We start from the raw sequence: 20,845 nt of genomic DNA, 5'->3' as shown, positions 1-20,845 counted from the left end.
TGAATTCAACAAGAGACCACACATATGACTATAGATGTTTTTTTCTTAGATATTAAGAAAAAGTTAGAAGATTATATATTACTCCAAATAATATGCCAAGATTCCAACTAGAAAAATTAATAAGGAACGGAAGGAGTATTTTAAATGGAAGCAAGATAGTGATCGGAGCTCGATGGACGATCGAGACAGTGTTTCTTGAGAGGTCATAGTAGGTTAATCCAAGTACATTTTAGTTGTAACTCCTGGTCAAGTACATGCAATAGTTGATTATTTAGATCCAGATTGGGATATTAAACCTAAACTTAGTTAGGGTTATTGGGCTAATTATAGGTTTAATTAAGGTTTAAGGGTTGCTAACTAACAGAAGTCTAACTTCATTAGTCAAAGAACCATGATGTGTTATTTATGTAATAGTCGAGGGTATTTGGTGAATTCTAGATGTTAGAGGGTGTATTATAAATTTCATAAATATTATTCCGAGGTATTAAGGTGAAAAATCAAAAAAAAAAAAAAAAAAAACTCCCTTTGTTTTTTAGATGTAGTGTTGGACTTTTCACTTTTGTCGAGGTACAACTTTGACAGATAATATCACTAATTGTATAGAGGTAAAAATTATATATTTGGAAAGCATATACCATGACGAATTAAACAAGACCCACATGACTTTATTTTTTCTTATGTATAAATATTAATTAGTGGTCAAATTGTATTGAATAAATAGTGCCCAAAGTCAACATGTTAACGAAGAGAGTAAAAAATATAGTAAAAATAAGAGATTATAATATTACAAATACAAATCTAGCACATTATTGAAAATAATATGTGCAACGTACGAGATTCAAAAGGTACTAATTCTAGAATAGAAGAAGTGTATGCTTTGAAATAGAATACCCATAAGTCTGGAATCAAATTAAAATTTCTACTGATCAGCAACTTCAACAAGTTTCTTTGATGGCCTTCTTGTCCAGGCTCTAATTACAGGTTTCATAATTTCTGAAATATTGATGATAATCAAGAATAATAAACGATACATAAACACCATTCCGAGCAATATAGAAGATTGATCCATTTTGAATAACCTACATCAATCTGCCATATATTTTTGAGAATTGTATCTCCTGAGGTTATTTGTAAACTTGATCCTTTTTTAGTAGGGAATTCCAGCCCTTCAAATTCATTTTTAAACAATCCTTGAAATGCATATTTGTGAAATGACATGTGGTAGAGAGGATATCGCCAAAAAATATTTGGTAGTTGGTTAGGTAATCGGAAAAATCCTCCAGCTAACATCATGAATCCTTGAACTCCAGCTCCAGTAATGATTCCCATAAGAAAATTGGGTACTAAACTTGCTACAATCATCATTAGGCTTTCAACCAACAACATGCAAGCAAAAAGAACTAGTATGAAATATGCAAAATTTTGGTATTCCCTTTGAAGCCCAGGTAAGAAGTAAACGATTGCTCCGGGAACGAGTGAAACTAGGAAAAGGAATGGTATGGAAGAAAGTGTATTTCCCACAACAAATGAAGTTGTACCGTAGTGCCCATTTAGCCTTTCTTGTTTAAAAACCTGAAGTAAACGACGACAAAAACATGTAAAGTTATTTATGTGCATGATGTTATTTGTCGTCCATATTTACTAAGTACCAGCCAAGTATCAACTAATACCTTCATATCTTCAACAAAAGAAGGAAATCCACCAATAGTCATAAAAGTCAAGTATGAAGCCACAAACATAAGCAAAGATCCTCTATCCTGAAAACAAAGGAAATTTCACACTTATCAGTATTCAAAAGTTTGGTTGATATCAAGAAAACCATGAGACTAAAATAAACATAGGAAGTACAACCGATCATGCAACTGAAAGGGGTGGAAAATTTCTTACCTGAATTGAGCTTTTACTAAGACCCATATCATAGAAGAGGGTGCCTAGTCCAATCCCTAATATGATGTAGATAGCAAACCGCAGCCAATAGTAACCCCAATCGCGACACATGTTCACAAAGGACCTTCTAGTGAGAACCTGGCATTGGGTTGTGAAACTAGCTCGCTTTCTTCCCATCTCTAACCTTTCGCCTTTCTATAAAAATTAAGAGGATAATCAAGATAATTAGTTTTTGTTCATTTGTTAAACCGTCTAATATCTCGACCAATAGAAATATACTAGATTAGCACCCGTGCGATGCAAAATATTGATAATTTTCTTTGAATAAACATTAGTTTCAAAACTTGCTATGAGCAATAACATGTTCATTTAAATATTTTATTCAATATTTATTGAAGATGAAATGACCAATATTCATCATTATTTTTATTTTTTTATGTGTAAACTACATAGACATGTTTGACGCCCATACAAAACATAAATTTCATCATAAAAAAAATAATTGTATCTTGTTTTTCTTTAAAATCTATTGGTCATTTTCATGGTAAGCCCCTTTTCTCCTTTTATTTTCAGTTTCTAGTTCATTTTCTTGTTTTGTTGAATAATTTAGTATTTCTTTATGAGATTTCTTCAAACCCTGTTATGGGGGTTTTTAGTCTCAGTTGTGGAGGTCTCCTTCTCGCTCTTATGGGAGTTGTGAGCATGGTTTTTTTTTGTTATTAAGTATGATAAATTATTCTCATTGATTGAAGTTCGAGACTCAACATAAAGGTATTGGAACCTCGGATGCAATTAACATGGCTCGATCAAGAATACTTTTCCCAAAATATGTCAGAATGATAGACTTACTCATCAATAGTTGTTTGATTAAGCAAATACAACAAGGATGCGTTATATTGCTCAATCTGATTCATTGTAGTTTCTTCGAAAACGAATTTGATTTAACCTTGTTTAATTGTATCTTGTTTTTCTTTAATATCTATTACTGTACATGCCGTTTGGGGTTGACATTAAATTAATGAAATTTCTCTTTGAAAAAACTAAAGACATTAAATAATGTTCAACAACAAACACGGGAGACTGAAAAAAACAAGTAAATAGGTAAGATTAGGGGGAAAAAAAGAGCAAAAGCAACTAAGATCATCTTTAGATTACCAGTCTGCAAATTGCACAAACTACATCTTCAGTTTGTTGATGTCTGTTAGATGACTTGTATGATTTCACCAAAATGTCGACAATTTCCTCTGTTGATTTCTTAATTGACCTCCCTCGCTCTAAGTCCTAGTATATATAAACCACAACTAATCAATTTATGGGAAAAACTAAGCATTTTTGAGATAATATATTTGCCATAATGCAAAGGAAAAAAAAAAGTTGTTTTACCTCATCGAAATCCTTGTTTATCATTTGAAGGAAGTGATCTGAAGGGTTTTGCAGAGATGGGCATGGAAAACCATTTGATGTAAAGAACTACACCAAAATACAATTGATAAGTAAAATTACATTAACAAATTTGGCATTGCTAAAAGCTCATCCTACAACTAGTAGCCCAGTATCGCAGTGTGTGTCTGTGTCAAGTACGCGTTGGCTATACTGACGATAAATGCCAAGAATAGCATATCATCTAAAGTATTCCCATGCATTTAAGGCGAATTTGAACATATATAAATTAAATGGGAGATCTTTGTTGAAATTAAATGGTATCAGAGCCCGGGTTGCAGATCGCTACTGGATAAGGATTTACCTCGACAGGATGTCCAACCCCGCCCCGAGGATTATTGCTTTGACCTTTCCAGTTAGCTTTGAATTTCTAAGGACACTCATAAGTGAGAGGGTGTGTTGAAACCCATTAAAAGTCCACTTCTGAGTGTCTCACATTAGAGAAAGAGGAGAGAATAAACCACTTTATAAGATTAGGAGTTACTCCTCCTATCACCAATTGGTTTTAGGATGGAACCTCCTAGCTTGTAAATGGGCTAAATTCTCTTCCTCCTTAGTGGGTTACCCAGACCCATTTTCATATAATAAAAAATTTTAACAATCTTAAAAAAAAAAAGGCAATAGATAGGTAGAGTAACCTAATAGTATTATATATTAATCGTCCTATTTTTTTCGGTTTCAAATAACTTCTCAACTCAAATTTGGGTTTTTATCATAACAAATAGCTAGTCTCTAATCTCATCCCACACATTTGCATTGCTATTATAAAATATACTTCTACCGTTCAATGAAACACTTTTCTCTTTATGTGGGAGCTTTTCGATAGAAGTGTTTTAATTATTTTAGAATGGATCGGAGGTAATTAAGTCATATTATTCGGAGAATATGGTTTACCTTTAAAGTTTGTATGAGAAAGTTTATCCTAGATATATAGCCCATATGAAACTTTAGTAAAACATTTATTTCTATGCAAGGATGATGATAATATGTCTATGCATTGTTGTTAAAATTCCGATTTAGATCTTACGATCCTACGATTCTACAATCCGAAAGGATCTCACCGATCCCGATCCTACGTAGGATCTTAATTTTATGGGATCTTTTGATCCTACCCAACCATAGAACATCATATGGCAGGATCTTAATACGATTCTACGATCCTACAACTTTACAATCCGATCCTATCGTAAAAAGATCATAAAGTAATTTTACATATTATATTTCTCTTTTTAGATTTTGGTTGCATGTTACTTAAATCTTATAGTATTGAAGAATTATCACCATTTTTAATGAAATAAGTCATACATAAGTTTCTCACCATATTCTAGCATAATTATCTCTATTTTACGGAATCCTATTATCTGATCCCACCGATTCGATCCTACCAAACCCTACGATCCAAACTAGGATCCCGATGTGTCTATGTATGTAGATAATTCTTTATATATCTCCATATTAGTAGTCAGTATTTCTATGTATGCATTTATAATGGAAGAAGAAGTTTTCGGAAAATGAAGAGATTGACAAACATGCGACATCCAAGTTTTCAAGTTACAAAACAGTAGTATAGATATAGGCTAAAGTGCTAAACTATTCACCTCAATTGCTTGCCTAGCAGGCCCAAAATATACCGTTTTACCAGCAGATAAAAGACACAGATTATCAAATAGCCCAAAACTAGGCTGGTGTATGGATGCAATAATCGTCCTTCCATTTTTCCTATCATTGCTTGCAATTCTACTCATAACATGGAATGAAGCTGCACTATCAAGTCCACTTGTTGGTTCATCAAGGAAAAGAAGCTTGGGATGAGTTAATATCTCAACGCATATACTAAGTCTCCTCTTTTGTCCACCACTTAAGCCTTTAACACCCCATCCTCCAACTCTTGTGTCGATTGAGTCGTGCAAACCCATCTCTTTTATGCAATCATCTGCCCTCTTTCGCTTCTCGACATGAATGATGGTAACTGCAGCTCGCTAGAGTAATACACAATTTCTTTCACTGTTAAGGTTGTCATCAATATATCTTCTTGTGTCACATAAGCCTACATTCATCAAATTATAGAGTTAAACTTTGGTCTTTACGATAAAATTAAAATATCTCATATGAGACATAATCGTGAGATCGTGTTACTATATATCTTAAAGTGGTATTTTTTGTTTGCGCTACTCATAGCGGTTGAGGTAGTGGTAGCGGTTGGACAAGGTCAAAAAGCTACTTAGAAAAAAAATAAGTGTTGAGGTTGAGAAACGCTTCCCATCCTAACTTCACAAAAATAGAATGAAGAAAGTCCTTCCTGCAATTATTCATGAATCTCAAAGTGGTTTTGTCCCTGGGCGTCTGATAACGGATAATATTTTGGTTGCCTATGAGTGCTTTCACTATCTGAGGAAAAAGAAAACAGGGAAAACAGGCTATATGGGTCTTAAGCTGTACATGAGCAAAGCATATGATCGGGTGGAATGGGAGTTTTTGGAGCAAATGATGGTGAAATTGGGGTTCCCTGATATCTTTGTGCGGAGAATAATGGAAGGTGTGAAATCAACGTCTTTTTCCATCCTAATAAATGGCCAACCCACGAGGAGTTTCACCCCATCTAGAGGGCTAAGGCAAGGGGATCCTCTCTCCCCTTTCCTTTTCATAATCTGTGCCGAGGGTTTGTCATCTTTATTGCGCGACGCTGAAGCCAATAAAGAAATTCATGGAATAAAAATAGGGAAGAAAGTGGACGCTATTAGCCATTTATTCTTTGCCGATGATAGCCTTCTTTTCACGAGGGCCAATGAGGAAGAAGTGAGTAAGGTGCTTGAAATTCTCTCAACCTATGAAGCTGCTTCAGGGCAAAAATTGAATATGGAGAAATCGGAGGTGTCTTTTAGCCGAAATATTGAGCTGGAAAAAAAACAAATGCTTCAGATGAAGTTATCTTTTAAGGCAGTTGAAGAACACGACAAATATCTTGGTCTCCCAACTTTCATTGGGGGGTCGAAGAAAAGAGTTTTCCAGATTATTCAGGAACGTGTCTTGAAAAAGTTAAAAGGTTGGAAGGAAGGTTACCTATCACAAGCGGGACGTGAAGTGCTTTTGAAAGCTGTAGCACAAGCCATTCCCACTTATGCCATGCAATGTTTTACCATACCAAAAGGGATATTACAAGCGATTGAGAGAATGTGTCGAAACTTCTTTTGGGGGCAAAAAAAGGATGAAAAGAGGCTCGCATGGGTGGCGTGGAGTAAAATGTACGCATCGAAGGCGGAGGGAGGACTTGGTATGCGGAACCTGACCATGTTTAACAATGCCCTCCTTGCTAAACAAGCTTGGAGAATTGTCCGATACCCAAACTCTCTAGTAGCAAAGACCCTTAAAAGCAAGTATTTCCCTCATTGCTCATTTATGGAGGCACGAGTGAGTGCGGTGTCAAGCTACACATGGCGGTCGATAACGGCAGCAAGACCTCTACTTGCAAAAGGTTTGCGAAAAGTTGTGGGTGATGGGAGAGACACTGAAATCTGGAAGGATCCTTGGGTTCCATATTTACCCAGTTTTCGAGTCTTAAATGGACAGGCTGATACTGAGGATAGCCCAACAAAGGTATCTGAGTTGATCACAAATGGAGAATGGGATAAAGCAAGCTTGTGCAGATGGTTTTCAAGTTGGGAAGTGACCGAGATCATGAAAATACCTATCTCACGTAGATCATGTCCGGATAGATGGGCGTGGCATCATACAAAGCACGGCGAGTTTGCGGTACGGAGCGCATATTTCATTGAATTACAAAGCAGCAAACGAGCAGTAGCTTCGACGTCGGCTTCGCATCATAATGGGATATGGAAATACCTATGGCAATCTCAACTCCCCACAAAGATCAAACACTTTGGGTGGAAAGTAATACATGGGGGTATACCGGTGCGAGAAAATTTGAGGATCCGAGGGCTTGAAGTGGATTTGATGTGTCCTTGGTGTGGTGAAGAGCAGGAGACTTTAAGCCATGCCCTATTCCTGTGTAGTGAAGTGCAGCGTGCATGGAAGATATCACCCCTACGCTTAGATGTTCATGAATTGCATGAAATTCCACTCCGAAGGTGGATTGAAGTAACGGGAGGGAGAATCAAAGAAAAAACGTGGTGGGACAATTTCTGGAGCATGCTATGGGGGGTGTGGTTGAGACGAAACGCCTGGGTTTTTGAGATGAAAAAAATTAACATTGAAGAGGTGGTGAGCAAAGCTTCGAGAATTGTGTTCGAATACCAGGAATGTATGGGCGAAATGTCGCGAGATGACCTGGATGGGGCTGAAAGCAAGACCACTTGGTCAAAACCCGAACCTGGGATGTTTAAGATTAACTCAGATGCGGCCATTTTCAAGGAGGGAAATATCGGCGTTGGGGGTATTGTGAGGGACGAAGCCGGTGATATTATGATGTCGATGTGCATGGTCGTGGAAGGTCGCTTTGAAGTGGATGAAGCAGAAGCTATAGCTGCACGGCACTCTTTAAGTGAGGCAATGGACGCAGGTATCCGAAGCGTTGTGTTGGAGAGTGACTGCTCAAAACTGATATCTCACTTACAGCAGGGACGAGTGGAAAATTCGAGCTTTGGTACTATTGTTCATGACATTCTGTCCTTGGGTAGACTTTGCAATTGTATCTCTTTCTCTCATGTTCTTAGAAGTGGAAATCAAGTAGCCCATTTGTTAGCTCAGCAGAGTAGGAAGTATAATGAGACTAGAGTGTGGATAGAAGAAGGCCCGCCTGAACTTATGGGCGCTGTAAGTCATGATTTGGAGTTGATGATATAAATCTAAAACCTCTTTCCTGTCAAAAAAAAAAAAAAAAAAAAACTTCACAAAAATAGCAGCGTTCAATTTTTTTTTTCAGATATTCAATTTTCGGAAAAAAAAAATCAAAAAAAATCTTTCAACGTCATTTGCTTAAGAAACTAACAGAATATTGAGTAGCCTGCAACTCCAACTTCTTCCTGATAATTTGGAGAGATCTTTATATAAAAATTTGAAATCAAAGTACTACTCCTATCTATATATAACTACAGTAGCTACAAAATTCCCATTGTATTGATCAAGGTTTCCCAGGTTTCTCTCTCTTTCCTTCTCACTCATATTCTAGTTCAATTGAATCGAAAGTATAGAGCTTTTTTTCCTAAACATTTATTTACTGTGTGTTCTTATTATGTTTCATATATGTTAGAGTTTGAATTGGAGTCTTCACACTGATCATCAAGGATACAACTTATTCATCTTCTCTCCGATATGAGGTACTTTGTTAGAGCAATGAATATCATCAATCGCATGATAGACGATCATATTTTGGAGAAACTCAGTGATATATGGTTTTATGCTACTAATTTGATTGAAAATGCAACTAAAAGGGAAGTTTTCCTAAGCATGGAGGATGATGAAACTAGGCTTATATGGTTACAACGCTTGTATGATAATAAAGACAATTAGTTTTTTGTAGTATTTAGTTTTCATTCGCTTTACTTGTAATAAATTTCGAGTTTTGTTACTTGTCGAATTTGTGGACTGTCTGTTTCTAAATTTTTTTCAATTAAAGATGGAATTCATTTCATATTTTATTATTCTAAACCTTTATCAGTGATAATTAAGTTATGGTTTGCTTTAATATTTGACAGGTTCATCATAACTATGGATATCGATGAAGAAAGAAAGCGCAAAATTATGATTATTGCAATTGCATATACAATTCTTTAATAACCACATATTTTTTATAAGTATATACATAAAGAACCATGCATGACTTCAACTCTAACAGGAGAGATGTGGATGAAAGAAGTGTTGAATGGTCACCCTATTCGATGCATCAATGCATTTCGAATGGAGCCACAATTATTTTTGAGATTATGTAAGAATTTATCATCAAAATATGGATTAAGATCTACACGTAACATGTCCATTTATGAGAAGGTTGGCATGTTCTTGTATGCTCTTGCTCAAGGTGTCTCAAATAGACTTCTTTCTGAGCATTTTCAGCGTTCTGGTGAATCTATTAGTAGGACGATTCATGAAGTTCTCAATTCAATTTCTAATCAGAATGTGAAAGGTCTTGCACATGATATTATAAGGCCTTATGATCCAGATTTCAAAAGCGTGCCAGCTAAACTAGCTACTGATACTAGATACATGCCTCTTTTTTTAAGGTATATATGTTATCTTATTATTGTTTTAGTATATATTTTAGCTTAAATATATATTTAAAGTTGGTTTATGTTGTTTTTTTTTTATATATAGGATGCTATTGGATGTATATATGGTACCCATATAGAATAAGCATGCATACCGAAGGCCCCAAAAATGCCATATAGAGAAAGAAAAGGAATTTTCACATTTAGTGTTTTGGCTGCCTGGTATTTCGATATGTGCTTTACATTTATATCAGCAGGATGGGAAGGTTCAACACATGATACTCGTGGCTTTCTTCATGCAATTGAAACTCCAGAAATGAAGTTCCCTAAACCACCTGAAGGTGTGTTTATAATTTATGCGTTTTTCTATTTTTTTTTCTCGAGATTATTTTTTATGAACTATATGTATCTTTATAGTGGTAAACTAGAATGAATTTACCGTTTGATTTGCATTCTGATTAGATAAATACTATTTGGCCGATAAAGGCTATCCAGATCGAAAAAGGTTATCTAGTACATATCCGAAGTTGAGGTATCATTAGGGGTGAAAGTTCGGTGTGTGGTTTGGATTAGGGCCTAATCCAATCCGATCCGTATAAAATTTGGATTTCAATTTTTCAATCCGAATCCAAACCAATTAGTGTTTGAATCCGATCCAATCCAATCCGAATTTTCATACTCTAGATTGGATCCGATCCGAAAATCCGATTTTTTAAAACTCTAGTGTTTTGATTAAATGAATTAAGCACAACAACGACTTAGTAGATTTAGGAAATGAGGAATTAAGTGCACTCAGTGTTATAGGGGAAGGGTTGAAGTGCTATGTGTAATGGGTTATGGAGTAGGTTTTTTTATAAAAAAAATCAGTTAAGCACTTAAGTCTAATCCAGATACATAATACAAGGCATATTATTATTTGGTTATATTGGATTTTTGGATCCGATTACCCTCAATCCAATCCGATCCGAAAATCCAATTTTTCAAAAAAAACTCAATCTGAAGCCAATCCGAACACAATCCAAATCCGATCTGATTACTAATTTGGATTGGATTGGATTGGATTTTGGATTTTATCCGAATAACTTTCACCCCTAGGTATCATAAATCTCAATTTCAAAATGTTCCTCCAGAAATTGATCGAGAAACCTTTAATCGTTGGCACTCATCTCTTCGAAGTTGTATTGAAAGATGCTTTGGAGTTCTCAAGTAGAGATGGAAGATACTTTCCAAAATGCCACAATTTAGTATTGAGACACAGATTCAAATTATTATTCGTTGCTACATTTGCATTGCATAATTACATTAGACTTAATTCACCAGATGATCCTCTTTTTCGAGTGTTAGAGCACTATCCTAATTTTATACCATCATTTGAGCTTCCCGATGTTTAGCCTATGGCAGAAGGTGAAACTGGAGTGGGGAGTTGTACAGAAATGAAAGTAATTCGTGACCGGATAGCCAATTGTTTATGGAAAGCTAGACGACGCAGATCAATAGTTGTTGAAAACTAATTTTATGTGTAAGCATTGATTTTTTTAAAGGGTGTAAGCATTGAGTTTATTTATTAAGCTAACTAATAAAAATGCTATAATTTAGTTCGTAACTAAATCTAATATATATTTCTAATATTGTGTTTTTCAATTACAATCGCTACTTTTTGCCAAACACTTATTATTTAAACAGCTACAGCTAACAGCTACTAGTTGACAGCTACCCGCTACCTCGACTGCTAGTTTTGCTAAACAGGGCGTAAGTGACCCCTACTTCAGCTGAAATCATAGGGTAAAATGGTCTTTTGTAGACTAGCTAATAGAACAATTGTATATCCTATGTGACGTAATTAGTTACCTACTCATATAATAATCTAATGTATACACGAATACAACAAATCATTTTTAGAGGTTGTGAGAGGATTGTATTAATATTGTCAATCGATACAACCGTTGTACAAAAAATACTACTCCCTCCGTCCCAAAATATAGTTCCTAATTCCCCTTTTTCACGGTAATTTATGCAAGTAAAATATAAGAGGGATAATAAAGATTTTTTGTTTATTTAAATAAATGTTGTATGGGAAAAGATGATTTTAGGAGAGAGAATGGAGAATAATTGGTGAAAGAGTATTAATTGTAACATTTTAGTTGAATAAACAAAGGAAAAAACAAAATTCAAGAAGCAAATAAATGATGGGACATGGTTTTTCTAGACAAATTACGGAAAATGTGGAACTAAATATGAAAATGGGAACTATATTTTGGGACACCCAAAATGAAAATGGGAATTATATTTGTTGAAGCTATGATGTATAGCGCACACCACATGTGAGTGTCCTACATTGACTAAATAAGAGAGATAGATTCACTTTATAATGCAAAGGGGTTACTCCCCTTATTGCCATATGGTTTTAAGGTGGAACCTTGTTTGTGCTGTGAAGTGGACTCTCTCTCCTTGTGATGGGTGCGGCCCAGACCCATATTTAACAATATTTTGGGACGGAGGGAGTATAATATTAAATACGTGTTGGGTTATGAGAGAATTTGCGCATACCGATGTACCATAGGCAAGAGCTTGTTCGCAACCATTAATGAGTATTTGCCCATCTTGATTTGTGTTTAGATCTAATCTTTCTGCAAGCAAAAAAAGTTATTTATACTTTGTCAAAATGAGAAAGTTATTCATGCAAAAAAATCTGCATAGGATTATAGTACGATAAAAGGGCTAACTTTTAAGAATTAAGAGATAATATAGACAAAATGACTCATTCTTTGTCTTGCAAAACCTGTCGACATCTTAGTTTACTGGTTATTCATACAATCCGCCATGGTATATCATATTACAAGTACTGAAGTACATATTTACACAAGCAACATGAAATGCATCATATTCTGTATCAAAAGAAACATGAAGAATGGAGTATTGGAATGTGCTCTACTTAGCTAGGTCTCTAAGAAGGACCTGACTATTTACAAATTACTGAAACATTGTTGTATTATGTTAGTGGTCAATTGGTGTAAGTTCAATCTTTCTTTGATAAACATGCTGATTTCCCACTAATATGTTTCATTTTATTGGTACATTTCTACGTATTTTTCTTGGGAAATTCCCATTGGTCGTAGGCTCTTATATTAAGTTTTGCCTAAGCTCCGCTAACCATGATTTATTTAGGTCAAAGAATAGGTCAATCAATATTAATCTTTATGATGAATCCTGGCATATTTTGATAATATTGTATACTGTCAGTAGTATGCATATTTTTTCATGTGCTTTTGTAATATAGTATATTCATTATTCTATGATTTTTGAAATATATAATGCATATCCAAAGGGAAAAAAATTACACAGTGATGGAGTAAGAAGATGAATTGCCATGGATTTTTTAGAAAAAAAGAACAAAGAAGATGAGTGACAGTCACAAGGCATACACATTCCATAATGGGAAGGGGATGTTAGGCTGGAGGAAAAGTGAAATTAGAATTAGAGGGAAATATTTTTTATTAGTCAGTTAAAAGTTTTGACCTAAGTAAATCATGGTTAGTAAGGCTTAGACAAACTTAACAAAAGTATTAAAACAAGATATAAAAATTATCGTTTACGCCTAATTATTGCTACATTTGGGTAAATTCGAAAAACTCACGTTTTGCAATGGGTTGGAAAAAAAGGTGAATCTACCATTAAAAATTCTAAAAAATAAGAGCCTATTATTGAAAATTTCTTAATTTTTTATTGCAAGAGCCCAGTATGTATATGATATACTGTAGTATGTAGGAGAGGATCTTGAAAACATAAGAGGGATGACATATATAGAAGATTATTTTTTGTCTTTGTGACTTGTTTACTTATAAAATAATGATAATCAACTACTCCCATATGGTCTTTCCCTCAAATATAATTCCTCCATTAGAAATAGTTGCACCATTTGCATAGTATTCACTATTTATATCTTATATTTTGATTGTCTATGGTGATTTATATTTTAGGAAAAACATAGTCATATAATTAAGATCGTGTTAGACTCCTCTCAATGTTTATTTTTTTAATATCAAATTTTTATAATTTTTACTTATTGATAATTAGAGATATTAATGTTTGAAATAATACATTGACAAGCGTTAAGGGTCTGTTCTCCCCAGCTTATTTTTAGTTCAGTTCAGTTCAGCTCCAATCAGTTCAGTTCAGTTCAGTTCAGCTCCAATCAGTTCAGCTCCATTCTTTTATAATCATTTTGTTAAATATTATTATTATGTTGGTATAATTTATTTTTACTAATTACTCTTATTATTATTACTATTATTATTTATTTATTTATTTTTATATCATTACTATTAAGTATTATTATTTATTATTATTATTATTATTATTATTATTATTATTATTATTGTGGTTGTTGTTGTTGTTGTTGTTGTTGTTGTTGTTGTTGTTGTTGCTTCGTTCATTATAGCTTTACTCATTATTATTAGGAAGAACATGGTTTAGGTCAAAGCACAAATAAACCCATGTTATTTAGCCCATAAACCAATCAAATCGCGTCAAAATGGTTTATTATGTAATTTTCGCTGGCCCAACCCAATCATTATTTTTATTACTAATATTATTATATTATTAAATCTAATTATTAAAATATTAATATTTATTTATTTCTTAGATTTTATTGTTATTATATAATCATCATCAAGTATTAATATATCAATACAAATAATATAAAATAATTATTATTATTTATCATTATTATCATTAATTATTATTATTAATTTATGATTATTAATATTATTTATGTATAACTATATATCATTTAAAAATATCCAAAATACTATTATTATTATTCATTATTATTACTTATCATTATAATTATTATTTAATAATCATATTATTATTGTTTAAATATTATTTAAATATTTATTACATTTAATTTAATTTAATTTAATTCAATTCAATTCAATTCAATTCAATTCAATTCAATTCAATTCAGTTCAATTCAATTCAATTCAATTCAATTCAGTTCAATTCAATTCAATTCAATTCAATTCAGTTCAATTCAATTCAGTTCAATTCAGTTCAGTTCAGTTCGGTTCGGTTCGGTTCGGTTCAGCTCAGTTCAGTTCAACTCCAATAGGTTCAGTTCAGCTATTTTATGCCGAAGAAAACAGGCCCTAAAACATGAAATGGTGCAACTATTTCTAAACAGAGGAAGTATATAACAACAAACGACTAAAAATACAAATAACAAATAAAGTTACATCGTCTCAATAAGTCAAAGTAGTACTAAAATGTAATTTTGGTACCAAACTTTCACTTTGGTACCAAAATAGAATTACTTTGGTTTTGGTATCAAAGGACTTTATTTTGATACCAGTTTGACTTAGTTTTGGTACCAAAAATTTTATGAGATGCCATTTTGATATCTCATTTTGAGATGCCAATCAGTGGCGGAGCTAAAATGGATCATGTGGGGTCACGTGTCACGTCACCCCGCGAATTTAAAAAATTTAAAGGATTTTTCGTAAAACAAAAAATTTAAAAAAATTTCTGCTCCAAACGCAAGCAGTTCAACGCAAGAAAAGAAGTAAAGTTTGGGCCTTGTACAGTTGTAATCCTGTATATTGTTGCAGACTTACTTTAACTTTGGGTCCCAATATATTCCCACTAGAATTTTTTGCACGCGATGCGTGCTTTAATTTTTTTTCGAAACTGAAACTCGGTTTTTTTCGGCATAAGAGTCAAAATTTGAACATTAGACATACAAAGTATAATTGTTTTTAGTTACAAATTTTGATTGGTTTAGTTTCTGTCACTTAAGTCTCTCACCATTCTTTTTGTTTTTATTTTTTTATTTTTTAAAGTTAAATTTTATGAACAGAATATAAATTTTATTGAATTTATTTATGATTTCTAATACTTTTTGAATTATAATTGTAAAGAAAGTGGACACTTTGATTTCAACTCAATTTTTTCATAGGTTGTAATTTATAAGTGAATTTTTAAGTTTTTACAAAGTTTCCTCATTTTCGTGATTTGCATAACATAAATTATGCAATTTTATGATTTTAGTTGACTTGTGAGTGATTGTTATAATTATATATTTGGTGTTTTTGTTTGAAGTCCCCTTTGATTTGTAAGTGAATTTGTAATTTATAATGGGAAGGGGGCAAAATAGGCATTTCAAAAGAGGACACCATTGCTCCCCCCCTTCCCTTATATAATAGAGATAATCCTCAGGCTTTTAATTAAAACTTAAAAAATAAAAAATCTTTTAATTTTTAAAATTTATCACTATCTCTCTTTTTCCTTTTTCCCAATACTCATGTGAGACATCTCAGATCTCACCCTCACCGCCTCAGTCCTCCTTTGACCTCTGCGGCACGCGTCCAGTTCTCTGCTTCTCCTCTGACCTCCGCCGCAGCCATCGCCCATCAAGTTTTGAAAGAGTTCAAATTTTAATTTTTTTACATTGTTAATTTCCTAATTCCTTATTGTTTATTGTATATCTAAAATCTTATTTGGTTTATATAACTTGTAATATTTGCATACATGTGTGAATTTTCGAATTTGTGAATTGTGAATTTGTGATTGATGCACTTTGTTGCTAAGTTTTTCATTTTTTTGAATGTGTGAATTTGTATAAATTAGGTAGTGTTAATTAATTTATAATTTTCAATGATGATTCAGTTTCTTTGTGATGGTAATATATTGATTGATTTTCATGTAGTTTAATAGTTAGTTCATATGTGTTAATTTGTTTTAAATAATGAATATAGGAAAAGATAAGTGGTACACCTATATAAAAAAAATCAAAGCCAATAGAAAAACAACCCAATTTTCGACAATGTTTCTTTGAGTTGTAAAATTTTATAATATTGAATTTTTTTTTTTGTGAACCTCTGATTTTGAAATCCTGGCTCCACCAGTGATATCAATCCAAGCTCATATACATTTTGTCAAAATGACATTTTTATAAATTAAAAAGTCAATCATCTTGACTTAAAAAGTGACTGATTATAACTAAAAATAAAGTTACTCTTTCCTAAGAAACTGTTGGGTTAGATGGCCCAAATTTTATTTGACCCAATTACACAACAATAGAATGTCGGTTTTGTTGATTAAGAATTAAAACCAAGAGTCAAAATCTTGTTTAATCTAGAATACTCCATAAACTCATGGTGAAATGAAGAGCATGTGGAGATGGAGCTACGTGGCTTTTGGAGATTAGAGAAGAAGTTTCTTCACTCTTCTTCAACATTCAGTAACCAACTCAAAACCAACTATAAATAAAATTGGTTGGTCTCGATTTGGGTATAAGAATCCACAAAAAAATCCAAGAAGCCACATATTACATTAGCCTTCCTAAATTCCCTCCTTGTATATTAATCCACCTATTTTATTAATCCACTATCCCTCTTTGTAATACTCTTTAGTGAGTTCCTACTATAGTGAGAGTTTTATTGTATACTCACCCTAATAATATTTAGGGTTCTTGTACTCTCCTATTTCATATAGTGGATTTTGGGTACTCGTCGTCCGTGGGTTTTTTGCCTCTATTTGAGGATTTTTCACACGTTAAATTGTGTGTCCATCTTTTACTACTTTTCTTGCCACATATTTCCAACTCTATTTATTTATCTCAATCTCTACATCTTTAATTTGCTTCCGCTACGCACTCACAACCCCAACAAGTGGTATCCGAGCCAAAGGTTGGTTAGAGTGTTATTATATTAAAGATGTCTTCAGTAACAAAGTTCGAGATTGAGAAATTCGATGGCAAGATCAGTTTTAGCATCTGGAAAGTCCAGATGAAGGTCGTTCTCACTCAGAGCGGATTAAAAAGGACACTTGATGGCAAACAGAAAAAGCCATCTACTATGACTGACGAGCAATGGCAAGAGTTGGATGAAAAAGCGTTATCTACAATCCAACTATGTCTAACTAAGGAGGTACTACGCGAGGTTATTCACGAGGAGACCACTGCAGGGCTATGGTTAAAGCTCGAGTCCCTCTACATGACTAAAAGTCTCGCTAACAAGCTCCGTCTCAAGGAAAGACTTTACACTATTCGGATGGCCGAAGGTACTTCTATTCAATCTCATCTTAATGAATTTATTCTATTATTATTGATCTTGAAAATTTGGATGTCAAGATTGAAGATGAGGATAAAGCCGTGTTATTAATTGTCTCCCTACCTCCTTCGTACAAGCACTTCAAGAAATCATGTTATATGGTAATAATGATACTTTATCTTTTGAGGATGTTAAATCACATTTACTCTCAAAAGAAAAATTTGACCTTGAAGTGCATTCCAATGATAATGCCGAAGGATTAAATGTTGAAGGGAGATCACACGGAAAAATAAGTACCAAAAATAGGGTCATATCTAATGGGCATAAATCTAAAAATTTATATGCAAATATTGTAAGATGCATGGGCACGATGTTTCTGATTGCTTAAAATTAAAGAAAAAGCTCGAAAGGGAAGAAAATGAGAAAAAAGCATCAGAAACTGCACAAGCCGATTTTGGTGAAATAGAATCCGATGATGTTCTTTTGGCTACTTCTCCTGAAAGAAGTAGAACTTTTAATTGGGTGCTTGATTCCGGTTGCACCTACCATATTTGTTCTCAAAAGGATCATTTTATCGATTACAAATCGGTGAAGAATAGATCCGTCTCTATGGGAAATGGTTCCCGTTGCAAAGTTCGTGGTATTGGCTCTGTCCGGATCAAGACACATGATGGTAAGATCAGGACTCTGTCCAATGTTCAACATGTTCCTGATCTGAAGCAGAACATCATTTCTTTGGGCACTCTAGATTCTAAAGGGTGCAAGATTTCGGCTTAAGGTGGAGTACTTAAAGTCTCCAAAGGTGCTCATGAACTTTTGAAGGCCATTAGACGTAGTAATCTCTATGTATTACAAGGGTCTTCAATTATGGCTTCTTCCTACACATTCCCGGTTCGGCATCAATGTCGTTATAAAATGGGTTCCAACATGTCACATTTTTCTAAGCCCAATATAAGATTGGGCCAGTGTGACATATCTACATAAAATTCGGGGTTCATACGACGAGTACATTAAATTTGGTCCAAGGTGGAGATTGTTGGGTTAGATGGCCCAAATTTTATTTGACCCAATTACACAACAATAGAATGTCGGTTTTGTTGATTAAGAATTAAAACCAAGAGTCAAAATCTTGTTTAATCTAGAATACTCCATAAACTCATGGTGAAATGAAGAGCATGTGGAGATGGAGCTACGTGGCTTTTGGAGATTATAGAAGAAGTTTCTTCACTCTTCTTCAACATTCAGTAACCGACTCAAAACCAACTATAAATAGAATTGGTTGGTCTCGATTTGGGTATAAGAATCCACAAAAAAATCTAAGAAGCCACATATTACATTAGCCTTCCTAAATTCCCTCCTTGTATATTAATCCACCTATTTTATTAATCCACTATCCCTCTTTGTAATACTCTTTAGTGAGTTCCTACTATAGTGAGAGTTTTATTGTATACTCACCCTAATAATATTTAGGGTTCTTGTACTCTCCTATTTCATATAGTGGATTTTGGGTACTCGTCGTCCGTGGGTTTTTTGCCTCTATTTGAGGATTTTTCACACGTTAAATTGTGTGTCCATCTTTTACTACTTTTCTTGCCACATATTTCCAACTCTATTTATTTATCTCAATCTCTACATCTTTAATTTGCTTCCGCTACGCACTCACAACCCCAACAGAAACAAAACACAAGAAGTAAATAATCTTTCAATACCTGCTAAAGCGTCGAGTAGAGTAGATTTGCCACAGCCAGAAGGACCCATAATGGCTAAAACCTGACCAGGGCAAGCATAACCAGTTACATCTTGAAGTATATTTTTGGTAAATTTAGCTTCTTTATCAGAAACTGTAACGCACAAATCTTGCCATGTCAAACACACACCATTATCATCTCCAAATATTGGGATGTTTGTTTCGTTTGCATTTTCTAGATCGATGGGACTTTCCACATTTAAAACTGCTATATGATGTGAAGAAGCCATGGAGGTGAGAGAATACGAGTACTCTTAAGGATGCTATAATAAATATGGCCCTTATTTATAGACATATATTGTATAAGTATTTATAACCTTATATAGGCCAGAAATAATTGTCTTCGTTATTTGACTTCTCCTAATGCTATGCCTTAGCTTCACACCTTTTTGATACTAGTAATTATTATTAAATTTCATCTAAATGTAATTTTGAAGGATGTAATTTATAATTATCATTAGTTCTAATTGAATATTATGTGGTGTAAATACAAAATATAAAAATTACTTAATGAAGAAGTTGTTTTGTTGGTATTTTTGTTACTGGTTAATGGATGTTGGTATATTGTTATTGCATTTCAAAATTAAAATTTATGTATTTGATTTTGTAATTGATTTGAAAACTACTTTAATTATGTTAATTTGTTCTTCAATCATAAACTTTTTTCTTTCAATACATATATTTTTATGAAAGTTTATTTTAACTACTTTAAACTTCCTTTGATATAAGTATTTTAAATTATAAAGGGTTATAATTGAGGAAAATCTCAAAATCTTAATAGATAATCTTTTTTTTATTGAATGAATGGTTTAAAAATCTTTTCAAAGGGAGACACTATAGCTCCCCTTGACTTATATAATAGAGATTATTAATTAAGGATAAGAGTTAGCTCAAGTGGATAGGGCACTCCCTCTTGGCCATTGAGGTCAGGGGTTTGATCCTTACCCCTAGCTAGGAATGGCAACGGGTCGGACTTGGACCGGATTATGCATAATCCGACTCCGACCCTACAGAAAGTCGGATTTTAAATCTGAGTCCGACTCCGACATCCGAATCCGACCTGACTTAAAATTCGAACATCCGACTCCGAACCCGATCCGACTTATTTTCCTTCCAATTTTTTATAATAGAATAGTCTTCTACAATACAATAATTTAATCATTACAATTTATTCTGGTTATCATATGGATATCTTTTATAGTACAAATAATTTAAATATTACTATTATTTTTAACAATAATTTTTTCTATGGGAAAATCCTATATAATACAATTGGCTGAAAGTCGAAGTCAAGTTACACATAAATATACATTACATAAATAAGAAAAAAAGATTGATTGACTCAAAGTCGGAGTCGGATTCGGATGTCGGATTATTTTATGAGATCCGACTCCGACCCTCCTCCGACTCGGAGTCGGATTTTTTAAATGGAGTCGGAGTCGGATTACTTTTTTGTCGGAGTCAACTCGGATTTCTTCATTCGGATCGGAGCGGACTAGGGTCGGATTCGGACTGGATTGCCATCCCTACCCCTAGCATTATGTTGTGCTATTTTCTTAACA

At 33.6% G+C, this 20,845-nt stretch overlaps 1 pseudogene; it reads right to left on the bottom strand.

Moving 5' to 3' along the window:
• Positions 1 to 791: 791 nt before the first annotated feature.
• Positions 792 to 19,513, bottom strand: LOC104904225 (ABC transporter G family member 1-like; annotated as a pseudogene).
• Positions 19,514 to 20,845: the final 1,332 nt, after the last annotated feature.

Source organism: Beta vulgaris, chromosome 9 (genome assembly GCF_026745355.1).
Source record: "Beta vulgaris subsp. vulgaris cultivar EL10 chromosome 9, EL10.2, whole genome shotgun sequence".
In the NCBI taxonomy this organism is placed as follows: domain Eukaryota; kingdom Viridiplantae; phylum Streptophyta; class Magnoliopsida; order Caryophyllales; family Amaranthaceae; genus Beta; species Beta vulgaris.
The sequence above is the reverse complement of the archived record's forward strand: the minus strand, read 5'-3'. Positions and strand labels throughout refer to the sequence as shown.